A 7,082-nucleotide genomic window follows, 5' to 3' on the forward strand; every position below is an offset into this window, starting at 1 on the left:
AAGGAATAAAAATTATATAATTTTTATAGATATGGAAAATCATTTGACAAACTCATCTGACACCTAAAAAAATTAAAGTGCTTGGTTTTTTGTTCTAATCACATCTTAACTGCCCTGTTGTGAATATTTTGTTCATAAATACAAAAAGTTTATTGGCTTTCCTTTTTGCTGAAGAATGAAACTTCGTAATAACAATAATAAATAACAACACAAAATAAGAACAAATAGAAAAACGAGGTGTGGGACCGCTCCCAGCACAGAGTTCGAGTTCAAGTGCTCCGTCCTGTCTGCTGTCTGCCTATGTCATCTCCCCAATTCCAGTGCCCCCAGCAGGGGCGAGGGCGACCTCCAATATTTACGAGGCACTGATGACCCTTGGCTGGATCCATGATTTCATCAAGGGAGGAAAAATGATAATTGTGATTTCTGTTATTATTTCTGCATTTTATAATGAAAACTTTTTGTAACAATTTTGGTTACACTAATGAAATTCATATTACAGAGGCAGTATATGTATTCCTCCAGTGGTGAATAATCTTATTTATGGGAAGAGAGATTGTTAGGAAATGAGAAGTTTCTTAAAATCTGGATGTTTCCATATGCTTCAATTATTATATTTTTTGATGCTCAAAGTGTCCAAATTTTACGCAGTGGAACTATTTCAGGTACTCTTGCTTCCTTTTCACTTGACCTCATTACTCTTTGATATCTCTCTTGCTTTCTGAAGAAGAATATGTTTTAGGACTATTGTTAGCATTTCTTTAGAAATCATAGTTAATTTACCTGAGAATTATATCTAAAGACAACTTTTGGGAAATTCTGGTTCTCACTGCTACTAGTTAGCATGGCTTTTATGTTTTTTGCAACATAGACTTAATATCTATGCTTTTTCTAGAAAGAGAAAAATAAACAATAATTTTATATTTGTAATTCAAATTAAAATTATAGAATTTTTACTTAAATTAGTTGTTTATATCTATTTAAAATATTTTATCTTTTCCTGAAAATCCTGTTTTTGATAATATCAGTATAATTATTTACCAATTTGTCTTATGTGTCTCAAAATAATACCGATAGTAGTACAAAACAAAACTACTTAATGTAGTTTGATATATCTTTGCCATTATCATGTCGTTAGAAAATATTTCACTACTCTGTGTTTAAAGATACTATGTTTGAAATATTTTCTCTTGGTGGTTATTCCATCAACTTTTCCATTTCAGGTAAATTTTCAAATGTAGGACAAAAATGTGATTGTAACATTGGAGTGTTACCTTATAAATGACTGCACATTCTGTGGTTATGTTCCATTTTGTTTTTTGATATTTTCATTTATCTTTTATCACTTTATTTTGATCAATTTAAAATTGCCTGTTGTTCACTTCATTTAGTTCTGATTTGATTTTATAAATTGATCTTCTGCAGAAAACTCCTTCTGCTGAGTTTGGGGTCAGTCTGTTCTTCTTTCTCCAGCTCTTTGAGTCTATTCATTAGGTTGTCTATTTGTAAATTTTCTGTCTTTTTGATAGAGGCATTTATGGAAATAAACTTTCCTCTCAGGACTGCTTTAGCTGTGTCCCACAGATTTTGATAACTTGTGTCTCCTTTGTCATTTAATTCAAAGAATCTTTTGATTTCCATCTTGATTTCCTCATTTATGAAATGATCGCTCAGGAGAAGATTGTTTAGCTTCCATGACTTTGAGCAGAAACAAGAATTTCTGTTAGGGTTGATTTCTACTTTTCCATTGTGATCTGAGAATATGCATAGTATAATTGAAGCCAGCATAACTCTAATACCAAAACCAGGAAAGGATGCAACAAAAATACAAAACCACTGACCAATGTCCCTCATTAATATAGATGGAAAAATTCTCAATAAAATCCTAGCAAATCCAAGCCAGGTGATTATCAACGAAATAATCCATCATGACCAAGTGGGCTTCATCCCAGAGATGCAGGGACGGTTCAACATACACAAATCTATAAAGGTAGTACACCACATAAATAGAAGCAAAAACAAAGACCATATGATCCTCTCCATAGATGCAGAAAAAGCATCTGAAAAAATTCAACACCCTTTTATGATCAGAATGCTCAACAAAATAGGCATAGACAGAGCCTACCTAAAAATAATACAAGCCATATATGAAAAACTCACAGCCAACATCATACTGAATGGGGAAAATTTGAAAGCCTTCTGATTCAGCACTGGAACCAGACAAGGTTGCCTACTGTCCCCACTGCTATGCAGCATAGTGCTGGAAGTCCCTGTAAGAGCAATCAGGCAAGAGAGCAGAATGAAGGGTGTCCAAATGGGGACAGAAGAGATCAAACTCTAACTCCTTGCAGATTATATGATATTATATCTAGAAAACCCCAAGGATTCAACCAAGAGACTCATGGAACTGATAAATGAATTCAGTAGAGTGTCAGGATATAAAATCAATACACACAAATCAGAGGCATTCATATATGCCAATAACAGTCAACACAGAACCAAATCAAAGACTCAATACCCTTTACAATAGCAACAAAGAAAGTAAAAAACATAGGAATACATTTAACTAAGGAGGTAAAAGACCTCTACAGGGAGAACAATCAAACACTGAGGAAGAAAATTGCAGAACATGGAAATAGGTGCAAAACCATACCATGCTCATGGATCAGAAGAATCAACACTGTTAAAATGTCCATACTACCCAAAGTGATCTACAGATTCAATGCAACCCCTATTAAATTACCAACATCATTTTTCACAGATATAGAAAAAATAATTTTATGCTTTGTATGGAACCAGAGAAGACCTCATATAGCAGAAGCAACTTTAAGCAATAAGAACAAAATGGGAGGTATTAATTTACCAGACTTCAAACTATACTACCAAGTTGTGGTTATTAAAACAGCTTGGTATTGGCACAAATACAGGTACACAGACCAGTGGAACAGATCGAGAATCCAGATATAAAACGATCCTCATATAGCCATGTAATCTTTGACAAAGCAGACAAAAACATACTCTGGGGAAAAGAATCCTTATTCAATAAATGCTGCTGGGAAACCTGGATAGCCACATGTAGAAGACTGAAACAGGACCCACCATTTTACCTCTCACAAAAATCAAATCATGGTGGATAACAGACTTAAACCTTAAGTGTGAAACGATTAGAATTCTAGAAGAAAATGTGGGAAAGACTCTTATAGACATGGGCCTAGGCAAAGAATTTATGAAGAAGACCCCAAAGGCAATCACAGCAATAGGAAATATAAATAAATGGGACCTGATTAAATTAAAAAGCTTCTGCACAGCCAAAAAAACTGTCATGAGCGTAAATAGACAAACTACAGAATGGAAAAAAGTTTTTGCATGCTACACGTATGACAAAGGACTGATAACTAGAATCTATTTAGAACTCAGGTAAATCAGCAAATCAAACAACCTATCAAAAAGTGGGCAAAGGACATGAATAGAAATTTTCCAAAAGAAGACAGAAGAATGGCCAACAAACACATGAAACAAATCCATAACATCTCTAATCATCAGGGAAATGCAAATCAAAACCACACTGAGATATCACTTAACTCCAGTGAGAATGGCCTTTATCAAAAAGTCCCATAACAAATGTTGGCGTGGATACTGAGAGACAGGAACACTCATACAGTGCTCGTGGGACTGCAAACTAGTGCAATCTCTTTGGAAAGCAAAAGGGAGATACCTTAAACAGATACAAGTAGACATACCATTTGATCCAGTAATCTCATACTGGGCATCTACACAAAAGAACAAAAGACATTCTATAACAAAGATATCTGCACCCGAATGTTTATTGCAGCACAATCAGAATTGTGAAGATGTGGAAAAAACCCAAGTGCCCATCCATCAATACAGGAGTGCATTAATAAAATGTGGTATAAGTATACCATGAAGTACTACTCAGCTATAGGAAACAATGGTGATATAGTACCTCTTGTATTTTCTTGGAAAGAGTTGGAACCCATTCCACTAAGTGAAGTATCACAAGAAAGGAAAAATAAGCACCACATGTACTCACCATCAAATTGGTTTCAATGATCATCACCTAAGAGCACATTTAAGAATAACATTAATTGGGTATCGGGCAGATGTGGGTGGGGGAGGGGATGGGTGTATACATACATAATGAGTGTGACGCTCACTGTCTAGGGGATGGACACGTTTGAAGCTCTGACTCAGGGGGGGTAAGGGCAATATACGTAACCTAAACTTTTTTACCCCCACAATATGCTGAAATAAGAATAAAAAAAATAAAAATTAAAAAAATATATGCTGAGACAGTCAATGATAAGTGTTCTTCACCACAAAGGTGATAACTATGAGAATTAAAGCATCTGTCAATTAGCTAGAATAAGCATTAGACAATGGGTGTGTGTCTGTATGTATATATATTTCAAAACATCACATTTTACATGAGAAATACATATAAAGTTATCAGTCAATTAAAAAAATCAATAAAAATCTTTGAAGTACAGATTGTTCTAAATGCTGAGCCTGGATCTTTTTCATGAGCTTAACTGAACAGTATCAAAAATATATAGCTTTACTGCTGTTTTTATTATTCTATTTGTCAGTCATAAACAAGGGAACTCTGATATTTACCAGCAGATTCAGAATCCAGCACAGAATATGAAAAGGGCTTTAATGCTATTATTTTAAGCTAAGGACAACTGGACTTCTTGGTGTTGATGATTATGGTATGGAAGACACTAAAGAGATATGTAGTGCTCACTGTCCCACCTCTGGCCACTGTCAGCACAGAAAAGAAGATTGCATGCCAAATCACTGATGAAATTTTCAATCAAAAAGCTGCCATGATCCGAGATCCCTCTAGAGAGAATGACCAAATTGTTGGCCACAGTTAGATGACTGAAAATGGAAACTGTGTACTATGTACTGTACGAACTGAAATAAAGTCATGTATAATAAATTCTCTAACATTGAAATATCAGGTAAAGAAAGATTATTCCAAATTTTAAATCCACAGAAATCATTCTATTACATTCTAAAAATACACTGAAAATACACACCATAAGTAGATTTTAGATGGATACATATGTTGTACTATAAGTAATTGATAGAAAATTAAATTCAAACTTCTTCATTTACCTAAACTCTCTATTAAAAGATGGCCAGGTTCTGATGTTTCTTTATATAGTGCTTACCATATACATCACACACTTATTAATGCTTTTCTTATTTAATTGTTTTCATATTTATGACATTATATGTTAGGATCTAATAACATTTTGCTTTTACAAAGCAAACAATACTGAGTTCTTGATTTAATCCTCTGGCATTCAGAATTGTTTATCTTTCTTTGTACTTTAAGGCTCTTACTTTTAGCTTAGGACACTGAATCTCTCTAATCTTAAGTAATCAGAATGCTGCATGTATAACCTATAAATGGCCTCAAACTCTCTAGTTAAATTATTTTTTCACCAAGTTAAAAAATTCTGCACTTCTCATCAGAACTTTTAAAGTACTGTGTGAACTGGCAGGGGGTGAGTACAACAGTGAGAAAGTTGTAGCCCAAGTACAGGCAGAAAGAAGAATGGCTTAGAAACATTTGTAGAAGGGAATGAAGATAAAAAGATAGCAAAAAAACTGGAGAAAATTATGAAATCAAAGAAGCAGAGTTCCCACTTATAAATTCCAAGCGTTGGTTGTTCTGTAGGTCTCTTCTCTCCACATGCAAAATCAGTGCCATTTTTTTCACCCTGGATATTTTCAATCTCTTACCTAGAGCCATAAACTCATTCCCACAGAAATATTTATTGCTAATTATAAAGCATCTATTACATACATAACACTGTCCTGTACTTGTTCCTTCTATTTAAATATCAAAACAACCCCATAATTTATAAATCCTTCTTAGTGTTTACTTGAACAAATTAGCTGACACAGTCAATAAATCAATTAGGTCAATGACCAAAAGAAAAAGAAACAGTGACCAAAAGTACTTTCAATACACTCCCCAAATTAGAAGGGAAATATAGGATGTGCTAAGTAAATAAAATGAAATTGATACACTGTGGAATTACTCATACCTTCAGATTATTTTATGAGCAGTATTAAATTTTATAAAAATCATTCTTCAAGTTGAAGAGCATGTCATATAAAGAATACTTAAAGAACTTTGAAATAATAAAATTATACATCGGGCCTAGCATGAGTAATAAGCATGTAAGAACAGAGGACTGGCATGGGCAGGTACTGAACTAGAAGCTTTAGGGTTTTAAACAAATTAATTCAACATAAAGCAAAAAAAAAATTGCTTTTAGAATCTTTGAAGTTTCTAATTTGCTAGTAAATTCTCAACACTTTTGAAATTATCTATTTTTTCCAATATTTCTTCTTTTCTTTTCAAAATAGGTATACATCCACATTCACACAAACATAATTACTTACTCTGTAAATCTATTACAACTAAAGTTCATCTTAACCATGATGTATTTGTATGTTGGATTCCATGTAAATAAAAAATGTGTTTATTTGTGCTTCACTGGCTAAAGAGGTTGCATGTTGAAAGAAAAATGTAGAATAAAATGGAACAAGTAGTCATTCAGTGTTCAGAAATGGATGGCTTTTCATTAAATGGACAATCTTTATTATAAGCATTACAGTAACAATGTAATTGCAAAAATAATAAAAAATAATAAAACTTTTGGGAACATTATTCTTCGAAGTATTAGAAATTTAAAGCCACTGGAAAAAAAGGATCACAAATGACGTCATTTTAGTGTGTAACCAATTGTACCTTTTTACAATCCATTACCTCCAACTCTGAGTAACATCAGACAAGTTAATGTTAGTGGGAAAATAACACTTCATTCAATCTACAACATGTTTGACACAATAGAAACCTTTTTTAACTTAATAAAACAAATTAAGTGTACATGTAATCTAAAAATATTTCAAAATTCACACTATTTCATCATTGTAATTTGCAATTAGTAAAACAATTTATTTCTAATATTGTAATTGTTTTATTCTGATTATAATGAGAAGAATATTAGTCTGTATACCTACATTATACATCACTTAAA

Source organism: Eulemur rufifrons, chromosome 30 (assembly GCF_041146395.1).
Source record: "Eulemur rufifrons isolate Redbay chromosome 30, OSU_ERuf_1, whole genome shotgun sequence".
Lineage (NCBI taxonomy): Eukaryota > Metazoa > Chordata > Mammalia > Primates > Lemuridae > Eulemur > Eulemur rufifrons.